Source organism: Pecten maximus, chromosome 11 (genome assembly GCF_902652985.1).
Source record: "Pecten maximus chromosome 11, xPecMax1.1, whole genome shotgun sequence".
NCBI lineage: Eukaryota > Metazoa > Mollusca > Bivalvia > Pectinida > Pectinidae > Pecten > Pecten maximus.
The window spans coordinates 23,398,827-23,416,133 of record NC_047025.1 but is presented as its reverse complement, the minus strand read 5'-3'; the positions used below and the strand labels follow the sequence as shown (position 1 = coordinate 23,416,133).

At 36.4% G+C, this 17,307-nt stretch overlaps 1 protein-coding gene across 4 annotated transcripts in view; it reads right to left on the bottom strand.

Annotated features, from left to right (window-relative positions):
• Nucleotides 1-17,307, bottom strand: part of LOC117337145 (small conductance calcium-activated potassium channel protein 2-like) — a 99,371-nt gene that overhangs the window by 34,149 nt on the left and 47,915 nt on the right. For 3 of the 4 annotated variants that reach the window (XM_033897976.1, XM_033897977.1, XM_033897978.1), the window contains exon 2: nt 3,087-3,179. The gene's annotated coding sequence lies outside the window, so the exon portion shown is untranslated. Of the gene's footprint in view, nt 1-1,235; nt 1,572-3,086; nt 3,180-17,307 lie in introns of those variants that run through there. The other variant, XM_033897979.1, reaches the window with a different exon arrangement.

The following is a 17,307-nucleotide window of genomic DNA, read 5'->3' as shown; positions in this document are numbered from 1 at the left end:
CCTACAAGCTGCTGAATGGACCCTATCGGTTATATAAATACTCATTTTTAATTTACCAAAGAATGGAATTAATCTTACTGTACAGTGGCTATAATGGTCATATATTCTGATGTATAGTTGTTATGGTCATCCAGAGTCCAGTAATGGAACATTTCCCTATATATTTACACGGATCTGTACAAGATCAAAGGTGTATATTAATCCATGGTAACTCGGATAACACGTTTACCCGTAGATTAATTGAATCGATCCATTTGTAGATAAATTGGATATGCTCCTTATCTTGAACACACAGTAATCTTGCATATCTGCCTAGAAAATCAGTTTACATAAACGTCAAGCGTACCAGTTTCTTTCCGTTCGATGTAACATTTAGTGGATAGCAAGATATTTTCATTGTCTTAACCACACATAGGTGTTATCCAACCACCTGTCTGTTGATAGCCGCCGTGTGAAGGCGTACCACAATAACTCCTTGCCTCTATAACGCTAATGTAGCGTTATCGAATTATGAGCTTTACGCTCGCCCTCAAGTCAATTACTGTTTACATTTCAATCAATCTTGTAACGACTGTTTACACACTTGAGGCCTCCTACTGTTACTATTAATTCAGCTATAGACCAACTTATGTGGTATCAAAATAGAATCACTATTGTCAGTAAATCCACCACTAAAAGTAAATAAAGGTGGAGATAGAGACCTAGTTTACTGTTTCATTAACGTTGTCAACTATTGTTACTTTAGCTATTAATACTTTAAGAGGAAAGTGTTATAATGTGTGATGTCAATATCAAATGTTACAGGATTCTTCATTTCAATGTGTCCCTAATACTCCACAATGTGTGCCCATTACAGGAACACAATTATTTTATTATTTATTTCCAATAGATTTTTAAATAGAACTTAATTGTTGAAAAGATGCGCGTTTAGTTAACGACTTATTATAAACAATTTTAACCAGATCGGTTAAGGTAGCCACCAAATCGTTTACGGATGAATTGAGAAATAACGGCTGAAATTATCACAAAAAAGATTTATCATAATTGGTGAAATATAAGTTAAGATTAATTATTTATTTCATAAAAGAAATTGATAATATACACTTAAGAATTGAAGAGGTGATAATAACTATTTTTGTTTGTTTGTCTTAGTTTAGTTTTGTTAATCAATATTATTTTATAATTGACATTAAGTGTTATGAGAGTAAAACGTATTCACAATAAGAGTAGCTTACCTTATGTGACTTGTTTCGTGTCGTGCACCCGTCCTATAGGATTTATGAGAAAAAGACAGAACCTCTCGTGTCTTTCATTGAGCACTGAGACAAACCAGTCTGCCCTTGTCAGTTATTCCAATTCGAATAAAGACAGAGACAAAAACAGCGCCAAGAAACCCATGTGCTGTCGTCTGCCTCTGATACAAATAAATCGATTCCAATAGTCCGTAGTGGCGCCATCTGCCGTTGCGTTTATATACATTCGATACACCTCTTCCGGTATGGATATTGTTTAACTTTTCATTGAATCGCGCCCTTACTCACTCGAACTTATCAATAGAATTTGGAGTGATGAAACAGCCCTGCTAAATATCAGCGCTGAACCAGGATGTTTGGGCTGAGGTGAAACCCATCATCCTCTCTCTGTGTGCCTACAACATGCGTCAGACTACATTTGGCAGCGTGAACGTTACATATAGTATGTATACATGCCAGATATTTTCCTAGTGAAGGAAAATATCCAATATTATGACACGAGAGTGCTATACATAGAAAACCCTGTCTCGTTAGAAATGGTATATAGTGCTAACGACGGGTGATACGATAATTAAGTGCGATTCACTTGGAAGGAAATCGGAAAAAACATGAAGTAAATTAGTTTTATCTATTTCAACTGTGCAATTCGTAATGAAGAGGATGGCTAGGCCGTGTACATTAATCAGTAGACCATAGTTAATAGTCACCTAATTTATCTTCATTTTCTTGATCCATCCCTGCTAGTGTATACCAATAAAATATACTTCGAGTGAGTGGACTCATTTTGCGTATTTAGAATATGATAGATCGGTAATATGTTCTACGTATTCATGTTTAGGACCATGACTTTCCAAAGAAGGTAGTCTAATGCTTGAATGTTCGCGGTCATATAATGTAGCATGAACATTTATATCTACGAACACAGATGTATCTAAGTATTACTAGAAAAAGTTTACAAGGCGTGGTTGTGCGAAGTTTAATATCTGCGAACTAGGTCCGACTGAGACAACCGGGAAATATCAGCCCCGTGAAATTCATACTGTTTCAGGTGGAAATTAAAATAGTTTCGAAGATTGATTATAAGAAAACACAAAACAGAATAGTTACGAGTACGTATTATACGAATGCCCAATTGTCCTCATATAAATGTGATAGTACCATTGTCATCGACATGGTTTCTCTCTGAAATGCCTATAGGATATAGATATGAATTATTAATTGATCATTAATCATTCAAAACATTAAGAGGATTGAAAAAGTCGCTCACACATTTTTGTCCCTATACGAATTCCAAAACGTTGAAAGAATATATAGATATAGCAATAGCTGAAAGAGAAAAAAAATCCCAACATCAGTACATATGATTTAACAGATTTCATTTTATGATAAATTGTCAATACTTTACATAACTATGCGATACATCAATCCCGAATTACCAGAAGCAACATGGACACTAAAGCAACAACGGCACAAAACAGGGATCTTTCCATAAGTATGGACAGAAATCGTAAATTTACCTTAAATTACAAAATGTTGGGATTTTTTTTCTCTGCAATAGCTGAAAGAGAAAAAAAATCCCAACATTTTGTAATTTAAGGTAAATTTACGATTTCTGTCCATACTTATGGAAAGATCCCTGTTTTGTGCCGTTGTTGCTTTAGTGTCCATGTTGCTTCTGGTAATTCGGGATTGATGTATCGCATAGTTATGTAAAGTATTGACAATTTATCATAAAATGAAATCTGTTAAATCATATGTACTGATGTTCTTTGACGACAAGGCAGAAAACATACAAGGTAACATTATATTCTACTGTGGTGTATGGTGACTTACTAAATGTGACGTAGAAGTCAAAGGTCTGTATCGGGGATGTGGAGAAGAGGGAGGTCTGCACCTTCATAGTTCTCATGGTCCTGCACACATCGCCTGAAAAAAGGAAAAGGACAATGTATGGATGTCAATAAATGAGGTAAGTGTAACACATATTGCTTTTATAAAGCTGAACAATTTCTGGAGGCAATTAAATGAACTTAAAAACGTCTATGAATAACAATTCAATGAATATTTACGGTCGTTTTAAAATATCATCAAGAGTTGATTCAATTATTAAGAATAAAACCCAGGGACATAATCCGAACAATAAAATACTAACACAAAAACAATAAGATGTCCCGTATTTTGTATCTTTCTAATGCATCATAATTCATATCAAACGTAAATCCAGTAGAAGTTTACGGCGAGCAATTGATCTTTACTTTGTATAGCACAATTTTACAGTATATCTATTATTATGCCTACTATCAATAGAATACATTTTGATAACTATTCAAAATTGATGAAAATATATTTAGTAACAAATGAGGTGAATTTCAGAAGGCTGTTTGAATGTGGTTATGAGATGCACTTCGACCATTTGACGGTGATAATAAAGGTAATAAAACATTCGAAGAGCAATCAAATTCATTATTCGCAAACGTGAAAGGTCAAATTTGAAAAGAAAATATGATGGTATACTCTCTCCCAATATGGTATTAATGAAAAATAATGTGTACAGCTGTTTCGTCCTACTGGAACCCGACAGTGATGCAAGGAGCCAAAATATGATGAGAAATCAGGGAAATATTTTAAAAGAAATATTCTAAGCTTACAGGTTTCGAAATGCAGATGTTGATGTACATTAATCGGATTTCGTTATTTTTTTATAAGGACAGTTAAGAAAGATAAGGAAACGTGTCTGATTTGTGAAGCAATGCCACATTTCATTATGATTTAATCATGGTATTAGAGTAATGCTATTCCTCGGAGGTTGAGTATACCACGTGCATGGCTAACCATCCTACAAACACAGATGGTTATACACTAATGACACACAAGGAAAATACTATTCCTCCTTACTACCGAAGATAATAAAACATACAAATGTATACTACCTGCTTTATTTTTAATCCAAGGACATGCTCAATGAAAATACACTCTTGACATTACTAATTTCCATCCTGATTTTAATTAAAGAAAGTAATTACTGCAACATAATGTGTTCTAATGTACAGGTAATTATCCCATTCTTATCTGTACGGAAGATAAGGCGATAACGGGGGAACGTTGATATAAAAGCTTGGTCACAGATGGTACCTATTAATTACATACTAGTTAAAGTTAACAATGCTGAAATAAAGTCCTAATCCCCATACACGAACAAAGTATAACGTGCACCAATATGATGATATAACCAGTAATTGGAGGGGATTAAGGTATAAGTTGTACAGACTAGTGATACTAACTATCCTCCTGAAGCAGACATTAGACTAATGATAACCATACGGAGATATCGCATGCTAAAATCAAGCAAACAATATTAATTGAATCGATAATATTTCAATCAATTTTGATTTTTAAGAGACGTTTATACAAGAAATGTGTATGCAAATTACAAGACTATGATTTGTTTGAATGATCCAAGCGAAACCTGCATTATTTTAACATATGAAATTACGCTACATGAGGAAAACAAATTAACTTTAGTACACATTGTGGAAACCCTTGTATGCAGTTTTGAATAAGTTAAGAATTAAATCGAGAGTAACATGATAATTTTCTAATAAACACAAATTAGCTATGCTATGAGCAAACAGTTTTAAAAATCCTTCATTACGATTGTCAGGTGTACAGATAATTTTCTAGTGTATTAGTATTGGTTTGATAAACCTTCTATCGTTGTAGGAATACAAATTACATCTTAAACATGTAGCGCAGTGAGAATTATTCGCTAACATTATCAGTTATTTTAGTTACTTGATTAAAAATCATTAAAAACTGATTATTCAACAAAACGTAAATGCATATTCAATATTCAGTTTAATCTCACAGTGTGTTCTGTAAAACGTGAAAACATATTTAATAACAATTTTAATCCTGACTTGCAAAACGTTACTTTGATTTGATTTATGAATTTATTAATTGTAGGAGTTAGAGGTACTTCGTTACAGCTAAGAAATAAATAAAAAAGGAATTCACAACTAAACGTACATATGTGTTCAGTGAAGTATGGATACATTTTCAGTAAAACATATAGATGCATGTTGTCTGTAGAGAAAATGAATCTCACGGTGGATCCTGCTCTGTAACGCTAGTCTAGATTAACCATTGTCAGCAGCCAGTGTACATAAACATGAAAACTAACGGATACATTGTCACGGAAATCCAATCCATTCGATCAGAAAATGACATTATGTGGTAGAGTATGAACTCGGGAACGGAAGTAGCCCTTGTCTCCTAGCGAATGTAATGAGAGTTGTATTTCGGCATTAAAAGCATGTCCGGCAATTTAGTATGTATTATATTGGAGAAGGTCAAGGTCAAAAGGGAATCATATGATGTTCGATAATGTCAAAGTCAATATCTAATCTCCTACACGTAAACGGATGTTTGTGGCCATATATATCCATTATCTATTTGAAAATATGTATACCTCCGTTATTGATAGAACTCTTAAAAAATCATTGTCAGCAAGAAATTTTTCACTGGAATATAATCATGTGTAAATTTCGGTCCGTTCCGTTATGTGAGAAACACGGACATGGACAGGAAATTAGTTTGTTATAAAGGCGGAAGCTTCCGAATGTCCAGCGAGGTTTATAATAAAGCACGAACTTAAAGGAACCACGCAAAAATAATACATATATGTTTGATGTTAAATATCAGGATAACAATGCATTAAAGCTGCTAAACAAAAGATCTTAGAAGACAATGGATTAAAGCTGCTAAATAAAAGATTTTAGATGACAATGCATTTAAGTTGCTTAATAAAAGATTTTCGTTTTGACAATGCATTAACGCAGCCAAGTAATTACTAGAAATGTACCGAAAGGAGAGGCATCTTCTAGAATATGTGTATTTTAACATCGGTGTCCAATTCGTAGTGAACAACATCCTCCTCCTCCTCCTCCTCCTCCTCCTCCTCATCATCATCATGAATCTCTTTTCATAATAACCACTTTAATATAAACATGAAAAAAACCCCAAATCAAATCGCGATTTTAAATAGTTTAAAAACATTTTATTTCTACCATTCACCCCAAATTTGAACAGTAATTTGAAATTGGGATGTTGATAAATTTTATGGTATTTCATCAACCGATCATTTTCCTATAATTGATACCAATGACTGCCATTACATGACAAGGCGGTCAATGTATTTAAGTGGATTTAAAGTCGATTATACAGTGTATATCTACTCTCAGGCGAACATTATCCATTGTCGACCCCGTACCAATGCTGCCCAGAAAGACGAGATTCTAAGATCGGATTGGATTCGTGTAACAGTGTGTTTTTGATCGTCAGTTTACATAATCGTTCTGTAACCGCCGCCATTAGATATAAAACAGAAACAGTTCTGAAATGTGTTTTTCAGCCAATTTGATATCATATATTGGTATATCGGATGATGGCACCAAGTGCATTGTTTCATTTTAAGCAATAAACAAAGTAAGATGAATCCATCCCGTTTTATAGTCCGGCTGATACCGATATGATATGTGATGTCTGCTCTATAACTTAGCAGAAACCCATTAGTGTTTGTCACGTGGTAAAACAGAAAATCTGAAGGCTTACATCAATGTAACATCCATATCGGTGGTTATGATTGAACATGCCCCGTTGCTATAGTTATGTGTATCTTATGAGACTGTATTAGTTTCCGATAAGTTAGTGGGGTCCGACATAATAGACACTGTACGTACGAGAATGTTTATGATGTCATACATATGCTAGTGTTGTTTCAGACGTCACATATAACTTTATTTTGGTAGGGCTATAAATAAATCAGCTATAAAAAACAAACATATTTAGGTAAGCAACTAACCTATTATCGGGAATGTTTTTACATCAGGCCAGGCAAACGTAGATGTCGAATTTTATGAATCTGATTCAAAATATGCGATAAAAAATTGGATGGAAATCTCACTGAAGACACAAATGCATCTGTTTACTGTAAGGCAAAGATATGTTTATCATTTCGTTATTTTTTCTGGGGAATGTTGTTTAAAAAGTAGGTACGCAATTCAGTCGGGAAAGTAGTGACCTATTTCTTCCACCGCGGTGTTATTATCGTGTATAAAATGAGATGAGAAAGAACTTATAAACATCATTTAAATTTAAGTACAAGACCAGATATGTTTATGTCAATATAACTCGTCTTTAAGTTTTATAAATTATAGCCATAGTTGTATTCTTCGATTTCAATATGTTTCTTTTTATAAACATCTTATTGGTGAAACAATGATTACATCAATAGATTTTGTAACACATTTTATTTTTCAAAATTGATAAAATTAAGAAGTATTGGCCGTCTTTCCGATATAGGTCACTGCATCTCTTCTCCTATAACACTATTCATTTGGAGCATTGTTAAAGGGGGCCACGACTAACGTGTCCTATCTATATTATTATTTATATTTATATTTGGGTAAAACGTATCAGCGTCTTTATTCTTTGCAAATATGTCCGATATATTAATGTAAAAATATGATATCGCCATCCTGTTCCATATGACTATACTTCAGAATAGATGAGGATTACATTTCATTGTACAATGCACACTGTATGTTACGTCACAGATGCAATGATTAATAAATGTCTCATAAATTTTCCCACGGGTACAAATGACTGGTAAATAGTACATAAGTAAAGAATAGAGGTAGCGATAAAATAAGATGCATGAGATATCAAGGGCTACAGACCAGCGCTGGTATCGCAAGACCCAAATAAAACGTCAAGAGCGCTTTCCATGACCGACCGGTGTCTATTTCCATCAGAGATGATTGTTAATTGTTAAACATAAAAATACACTTGGCCTCGCCTTAGCAATACAACATCGCCAAGCAAAATAAAGTACGTCAGGGAAAATATTGAATGCACACCACGACATTAGGATCCCCATGTTGACGATATGAAACACACGCATCCCACGTTGATCAGTTAACAGGTTTATCCCAGGCGAGTGATATTAAACGCTCCTCAATGGTTGCTGTTTCCACTACATTTAAACGTCAACTCTAAAACAGTGTACGACATTGACCAGAATCTCCAGAGATTGTTAATGTCTTTGTAAATCATTTGTGTGTAGTTGTATATGCTTTATGTGTAAGTAAAGAAGACAAGATTGCCAGAATACACGGTTCATATCTATGGTGGCTGATTTGTGCCTTTTCATGCGAACCTCATTTCCTATCCGGAAGGTTTTGGTCGTCTTCATTGTTGTCCCTTGGTCATTTCGCCCCGATTAGATGGGATTAAACCCCTCTGGAATTGTGAGATTGATGTATAACTACACAACTGTCATTTCGTATATTCATATAGCTCTGCTAAAGTATGAAATCTCAAACGGATAGAAAAGTTTTCGGATAATTAGAGATATAAACTATTGTTTTAAACAAATACAATGTAGTTTATATTTGCACGAGATAAATATCGTCATCTCAATCATGAAATATCCAAAAACGAAAATAGTAGCATTGTTATAAATTGTAGATATTACTAGATTCTAGTATGAACATCAGCCATTAAAAGCGAAAAGTAATACTTGCAGTACCTGTATGTGGTATTTGTAAATTCTTGAGGAATGTTTATAAAACATTGTGGAATCGAACATTCAGCACGGACAAACGAAAGTTTCCGTGTCAAAAAATGGCAGAAAAATGACTAGATCTGAAAATATCGAGGTCAAATCGTAAATAAAAAGGAATTATCTTGATTTGTTAAATTACAGTGGAACGTTTACGACAAAAACCCAACAAATACAAACGAGAACAGAACGGCGTTACTCTCTTTTATCATTGTTATGAATGAAATTTTACTTCAATATTGATACACAACTCCTTGATATTTATACGTATTTTAATATTCAATTCGGGTGACAGATAAATAGAATGTCGCCCATTAGGGCGACATTAAATATTTATCTGTCACCCAAATTGTATTCATATCGACTGTATACTACCATTTGGTAACAGTTCAATGCTTATATTTACATTCATATTTTTTTTTATTTACTGTAGCTTAAGATGCGTTTGAAATTTGCCGCTTCCCCTATCTCTGACGTCATCAGGTTCAAATACCGGAACAGCCGAAACTTCCAGAAGGATTAATATAGTCCCTCATGTCGTTATTAATAGCAAACACATACAATGGTTTTGCACAAGTTTGGCTTTATTTTCTATTTAATATACGTTTGTAGATATCGTCAAATTATTCACAATTGCATAATTTCTGATTGTTTAAAATCTAAGCCGTTTTTCGGCGCAATGCTATACGGTTAATATTTAGAAGTGATACGGCTTTGAACGGGTATTGCACAGGACAGACTCGATTCCTCGGAAATACATTATTTTCAGAAGAATATCAGTTCTTAAATTCTAAATGAAAGTCGTCTTGACAGTAGGTGAAAACGATTCGAAAGATATTTCGTTCGAAACAGATTCAAGTCTAACCAGTCGCATCTTAAGCCTAGCAGACGATTTTCAACTTCGCAGGGGCTCGATTTTGTAAGGTAGGCCTTTAACATCAGTGAATAACCACAAAACTAAAATCCAATATACATACACAACCGGAAACCATGTCGATGCTCCCAATTTTTCACAAGATTTTATTATTTTTTTTTTCATAAATACTGGACTTTTAATGTTGTCGTGTCTTACATTTCTGAAAATTCGGAAACGAGCCCCTGTGAGTGTGACGACATTGACAATTTGATAATTCTTAGATCAAGAACGGCGCTTATAGTTATTTTGTGTTGACTACATTTTGTTTTAATTATAAAGTATTACTCTCATAACTTGTGAAGTTGCTTTATTTTTTGTGTTGTGGATTATAAACGCTAGCATTCGAAACCTCTCCAGGCCGAAAGTAGCTGGCGGCCATTGTTTTGACCAGCAACACCTGGGGCTGTATTCCTACTCTGACCGAATCACTGTAAATTGTAGTATACATTCTCATGAATACAATTTGGTTTAATAACGACATATAGGCAAATGCAACACAGAATGTAAATATGAATTCTACGAACATCGGAGATAATATAATTTATATTGATAATAATAGAAATATATTACATACCATCAAGGAAGTAAGGATTCTCAAACAGATTATCAGTAACCAGGACCGTTAGGTAGCGAGGACAATGCGTGTTGAATATCAGGAATCAATTCAGCAGAACAGTCCACAGTTTCCAATTGAACTCAGAATAACGTGAAGATATGATTTTGTTCATACTGTTAAAATATCTATATTTCAGCGATATTGGTATATTTCCGCTTTTGAAGCACAAAGATGTTTGGTTTGGTTTGGTTTATTTTGTTTAACGTCCTATTAACAGCTAAGGTCATTTAAGGACGGCCTCCCGTGCGTGCGACATGCATGCGTGTGGTGAGTGCGTATGTGTTTCGGGAGGCTGCGGTATGTTCGTGTTAAGTCTCCTTGTGATAGGCCGGAACTTTTGCCGATTTAAAGTGCCACCTCACTGAAGCATACTGCCGAAGACACCCAGCAGCACACCCCACCCGGTCACATTATACTGACAACGGGCGAACCAGTCGTTCCACTCCAAATATGCTGAGCGCTAAGCAGGAGTAGCAACTACCATTTTTAAAGACTCTGGTATGTCTCGGCCAGGGGACAGAACCCAAAGCCTTCCTCACAGGGGCGAACGCTCAACTAAAGGCCAAAAGTGAGGCATTGTCAAAGGAGACATTAGGAAGAAGAAAGTTGTTCAGAAAGAAGAGAAAAGATAAGATCCCAAATTTAGTCGCCTCTTACGATCATGCAATGGGGGCAGCAGGTACAATTCTTACGCCCTACCTGCAGGGCATTGAAGCACAAAGAATAATGCACTTAATAAAGATTGATTTGCTCATACATTTGTTGAGAGGTAATGATATTTAAAGCATTATTGCGCCATTATTCTCATGACTTTGCATCCTTACAACAGCCAAATGAAGACTGGCCATAACACGGACAGGGTAATAAAGTACCTCGTGCGATACACGGACAGGGTAATAAAGTACCTAGTGCGATACACGGACAGGGTAATAAAGTATCTCGTGCGATACACGGACATGGTAATAAAGTACCTAGTGCGATACACGGACAGGGTAATAAAGTATCTCGTGCGATACACGGACAGGGTAATAAAGTATCTCGTACGATACACGGATATGGTAATAAAGTACCTTGTGCGATACACGGACAGGGTAATAAAGTATTTCGTGCGATACACAGACAGGGTAATAAAGTACCTCGTGCTATACACGGTCAGGGTAATAAAGTATCTCGTGCGATACACGGACAGGGTAATAAAGTACCTCGTGCTATACACGGACAGGGTAATCAAGTACCTCGTGCTATACACGGACAGGTTAATAAAGTATCTCGTGCGATACACGGACAGGGTAATAAAGTATCTCGTGCGATACGCGGACAGGGTAATAAAGTACCTCGTGCTATACACGGACAGGGTAATAAAATATTTCGTGCTATACACGGACAGGGTAATAAAGTACCTCGTGCGATACGCGGACAGGGTAATAAAGTACCTCGTGCGATACGCGGACAGGCTAGGGTAATAAAGTACCTCGTGCTATACACGGACAGGGTAATAAAGTACCTCGTGCTATACGCGGACAGGCTAGGGTAATAAAGTACCTCGTGCTATACACGGACAGGGTAATAAAGTACCTCGTGCGATACACGGACAGGGTAATAAAGTATCTCGTGCGATACGCGGACAGGGTAATAAAGTATCTCGTGCGATACGCGGACAGGGTAATAAAGTACCTCGTGCTATACACGGACAGGGTAATAAAGTACCTCGTGCGATACACGGACAGGGTAATAAAGTATCTCGTGCGATACGCGGACAGGGTAATAAAGTACCTCGTGCTATACACGGACAGGGTAATAAAATATTTCGTGCTATACACGGACAGGGTAATAAAGTACCTCGTGCTATACACGGACAGGGTAATAAAGTACCTCGTGCGATACACGGACAGGGTAATAAAGTATCTCGTGCGATACGCGGACAGGGTAATAAAGTACCTCGTGCGATACACGAAGAGGGTAATAAAGTACCTTGTGCGATACACGGACAGGGTAATAAAGTACCTCGTGCGATACAAGAAGAGGGTAATAGAGTACCTCGTGCGATACGCGGACAAGGTAATAGAGTACCTCGTGCGATACACGGACAGGGTAATAAAGTACCTTGTGCGATACACGGACAGGGTAATAAAATATTTCGTGCGATACACGGACAGGGTAATAGAGTACCTCGTGCGATACACGGACATAGTAATAAAGTACCTCGTGATACTGAGACAGAGGAAACTTAACATCCCTTAGAGATACTGAGACAGGGGAAACTTAACATCCCTTAGAGATACTGAGACAGAGGAAACTTAACATCCCTTAGAGATACTGAGACAGAGGAAACTTAACATCCCTTAGAGATACTGAGACAGAAGAAACTTAACATCCCTTAGAGATACTGAGACAGAGGAAACTTAACATCCCTTAGAGATACTGAGACAGAGGAAACTTAACATCCCTTAGAGATACTGAGACAGAGAAAACTTAACATCCCTTAGAGATACTGAGACAGAGAAAACTTAACATCCCTTAGAGATACTGAGACAGAGGAAACTTAACATGCCTTAGATATACTGAGACAGAGGAAACTTAACATCCCTTAGAGATACTGAGACAGAGGAAACTTAACATCCCTTAGAGATACTGAGACAGAGGAAACTTAACATCCCTTAGAGATACTGAGACAGGGGAAACTTAACATCCCTTAGAGATACTGAGACAGGGGAAACTTAACATCCCTTAGAGATACTGAGACAGAGGAAACTTAGCATCCCTTAGAGATACTGAGACAGAGGAAACTTAACATCCCTTAGAGATACTGAGACAGAGGAAACTTAACATCCCTTAGAGATACTGAGACAGAGGAAACTTAACATCCCTTAGAGATACTGAGACAGAGGAAACTTAACATCCCTTAGAGATACTGAGACAGAGGAAACTTAACATCCCTTAGAGATACTGAGACAGAGGAAACTTAACATCCCTTAGAGATACTGAGACAGAGGAAACTTAGTATCCCTTAGAGATACTGAGACAGAGAAAACTAAACATCCCTTAGAGATACTGAGACAGGGGAAACCTAACATCCCTTAGAGATACTGAGACAGAGGAAACTAAACATCCCTTAGAGATACTGAGACAGAGGAAACTTAACATCCCTTAGAGATACTGAGACAGAGGAAACTTAACATCCCTTAGAGATACTGAGACAGGGAAAACTTAACATCCCTTAGAGATACTGAGACAGAGGAAACTTAACATTCCTTAGAGATACTGAGACAGAAGAAACTTAACATCCCTTAGAGACACTGAGACAGAGGAAACTTAACATCCCTTAGAGACATTGAGACAGAGGAAACTTAACATCCCTTAGAGATACTGAGACAGAGGAAACTTAACATCCCTTAGAGATACTGAGACAGGGGAAACTTAACATCCCTTAGAGATACTGAGCCAGAGAAAACTTAGAGATTCCTTAGAGATACTGAGACAGAGAAAACTTAACATCCCTTAGAGATACTGAGACAGGGGAAACTTAGCATCCCTTAGAGATACTGAGACAGAGGAAACTTAACATCCCTTAGAGATACTGAGACAGAGAAAACTTAACATCCCTTAGAGATACTGAGACAGGGGAAACTTAACATCCCTTAGAGATACTGAGACAGAGGAAACTTAACATCCCTTAGCGATACTGAGACAGAGTAAACTTAACATCCCTTAGAGATACTGAGACAGAGGAAACTTAACATCCCTTAGAGATACTGAGACAGAGGAAACTTAACATCCCTTAGAGATACTGAGACAGGGAAAACTTAACATCCCTAAGAGATACCAAGACATGGTAAAAGCCTTAATCTGCTGGGGTTTCCACATTACCCACATCAGATGATACTTTTTTTCTGGAAGTGAAAGTGTCGCCGAGACATGTGTGCGGTCTAGATGATAATTTACGGTATGAGTTGATGGTGCAGTTCGTACAGTGTACAGTCTAGCTGGCTGTTTTGTTCTGTTCTAATGAATTCTTGTGTTTCTTGTGATGACAATCAATTTATGGTGCCGTCACAGGGAATATTTACGTGCAAGTGCTTTACAAAGGAAACATTATTCTAAAAGCGATCTAATCTAGAATGGTTCTGGCGTGACGCGTCCTAATATACTCCAAGTGTCGGAATAGACACAGGAGACATATTGTGGTTTCTTCTTTGTCAAAAGATCACCCTAATGAGATATGTCACTTCGACACAGGTGGTATGTTAGTCGTTATACACTGGGATGTTAAAGTAAGGAAATATCTATTTTCGCGAGAGGTGACGTTGGTTTGACACGTGACAGGCAATTACTGACTTTATGACGTCATTTTCAGCGTGTTTTTTTCCTTTGTGGTTTATGAATTTCATACACCTGTAAAATTGCTTCCAATATGTTTGCTATGACTTCACTACGTAATATTTTAATGCATTTCTACCACAGAGCACAGTTGTCCTTTTTGTACTCACAATCTACCTAACTATAGCATTGTTTAAACTAATAAAGTTGTTTTTTTTTCATCAGGTTGATTCATGCCTTTCGTTTCCTTCAATTGTTATAATTCTGATCTGTGGTAAGTGGCAGTTTGATATTGAAGATTCCTCTAACATCTAAATCAATGTATTCATCCACAATGTTTACATAGTACCATAACCCAGGTCTTGTTCAGTGTTATAAACTAACTAGTGTTGTAAACTAACCAGTGTTGTAAAGTAACCAGTGTTGTAAAGTAACTAGTGTTGTAAACTAACCAGTGTTGTAAAGTAACTAGTGTTGTAAACTAACCAGTGTTGTAAACTAACCAGTGTTGTAAAGTAACCAGTGTTGTAAACTAACCAGTGTTGTAAAGTAACTAGTGTTGTAAACTAACCAGTGTTGTCAAGTAACTAGTGTTGTAAACTAACCAGTGATGTAAAGTAACTAGTGTTGTAAACTAACCAGTGTTGTAAACTAACCAGTGTTGTAAAGTAACTAGTGTTGTAAACTAACTAGTGTTGTAAAGGAACCAGTGTTGTAAAGTAACCAGTGTTGTAAACTAACCAGTGTTGTAAAGTAACTGGAGTGATAAACTAACCAGTGTTGTAAAGTAACCAGTGTTGTAAACTAACCAGTGTTGTAAACTAACCAGTGTTGTAAAGTAACCAGTGTTGTAAACTAACCAGTGTTGTAAACTAACCAGTGTTGTAAACTAACCACTGTTGTAAACTAACCAGTGTTGTAAAGTAACCAGTGTTGTAAACTAACCAGTGTTATAAAGTAACTAGTGTTGTAAACTAACTAGTGTTGTAAACTAACTAGTGTTGTAAAGTAACTAGTGTTGTAAACTAACCAGTGTTGTAAAGTAACTAGTGTTGTAAAGTAACCACTGTTGTAAACTAACCAGTGTTGTAAAGTAACCAGTGTTGTAAAGTAACCACTGTTGTAAACTAACCAGTGTTGTAAAGTAACTAGTGTTGTAAACTAACTAGTGTTGTAAACTAACCAGTGTTGTAAAGTAACCAATGTTGTAAATTAACTAGTGTTGTAAAGTAACCAATGTTGTAAAGTAACCAGTGTTGTAAAGTAACCAGTGTTGTAAAGTAACCAGTGTTGTAAAGTAACTATTGTTGTAAAGTAAATAGTGTTGTAAACTAACCAGTGTTGTAAACTAACCAGTGTTGTAAAGTAACCAGTGTTGTAAACTAACCAGTGTTGTAAACTAACCACTGTTGTAAACTAACCAGTGTTGTAAAGTAACCAGTGTTGTAAACTAACCACTGTTGTAAACTAACCAGTGTTGTAAAGTAACTAGTGTTGTAAACTAACTAGTGTTGTAAACTAACCAGTGTTGTAAAGTAACCAATGTTGTAAATTAACTAGTGTTGTAAAGTAACCAATGTTGTAAAGTAACCAGTGTTGTAAAGTAACCAGTGTTGTAAAGTAACCAGTGTTGTAAAGTAACTATTGTTGTAAAGTAAATAGTGTTGTAAACTAACCAGTGTTGTAAAGTAACCAGTGTTGTAAAGTAACCAGTGTTGTAACATCCCTTAGAGATACTGAGACAGGGGAAACTTAGCATCCCTTAGAGATACTGAGACAGAGGAAACTTAACATCCCTTAGAGATACTGAGACAGAGAAAACTTAACATCCCTTAGAGATACTGAGACAGGGGAAACTTAACATCCCTTAGAGATACTGAGACAGAGGAAACTTAACATCCCTTAGCGATACTGAGACAGAGTAAACTTAACATCCCTTAGAGATACTGAGACAGAGGAAACTTAACATCCCTTAGAGATACTGAGACAGAGGAAACTTAACATCCCTTAGAGATACTGAGACAGGGAAAACTTAACATCCCTAAGAGATACCAAGACATGGTAAAAGCCTTAATCTGCTGGGGTTTCCACATTACCCACATCAGATGATACTTTTTTTCTGGAAGTGAAAGTGTCGCCGAGACATGTGTGCGGTCTAGATGATAATTTACGGTATGAGTTGATGGTGCAGTTCGTACAGTGTACAGTCTAGCTGGCTGTTTTGTTCTGTTCTAATGAATTCTTGTGTTTCTTGTGATGACAATCAATTTATGGTGCCGTCACAGGGAATATTTACGTGCAAGTGCTTTACAAAGGAAACATTATTCTAAAAGCGATCTAATCTAGAATGGTTCTGGCGTGACGCGTCCTAATATACTCCAAGTGTCGGAATAGACACAGGAGACATATTGTGGTTTCTTCTTTGTCAAAAGATCACCCTAATGAGATATGTCACTTCGACACAGGTGGTATGTTAGTCGTTATACACTGGGATGTTAAAGTAAGGAAATATCTATTTTCGCGAGAGGTGACGTTGGTTTGACACGTGACAGGCAAGTCATTTTCACTGTTTTTTTCATACCAC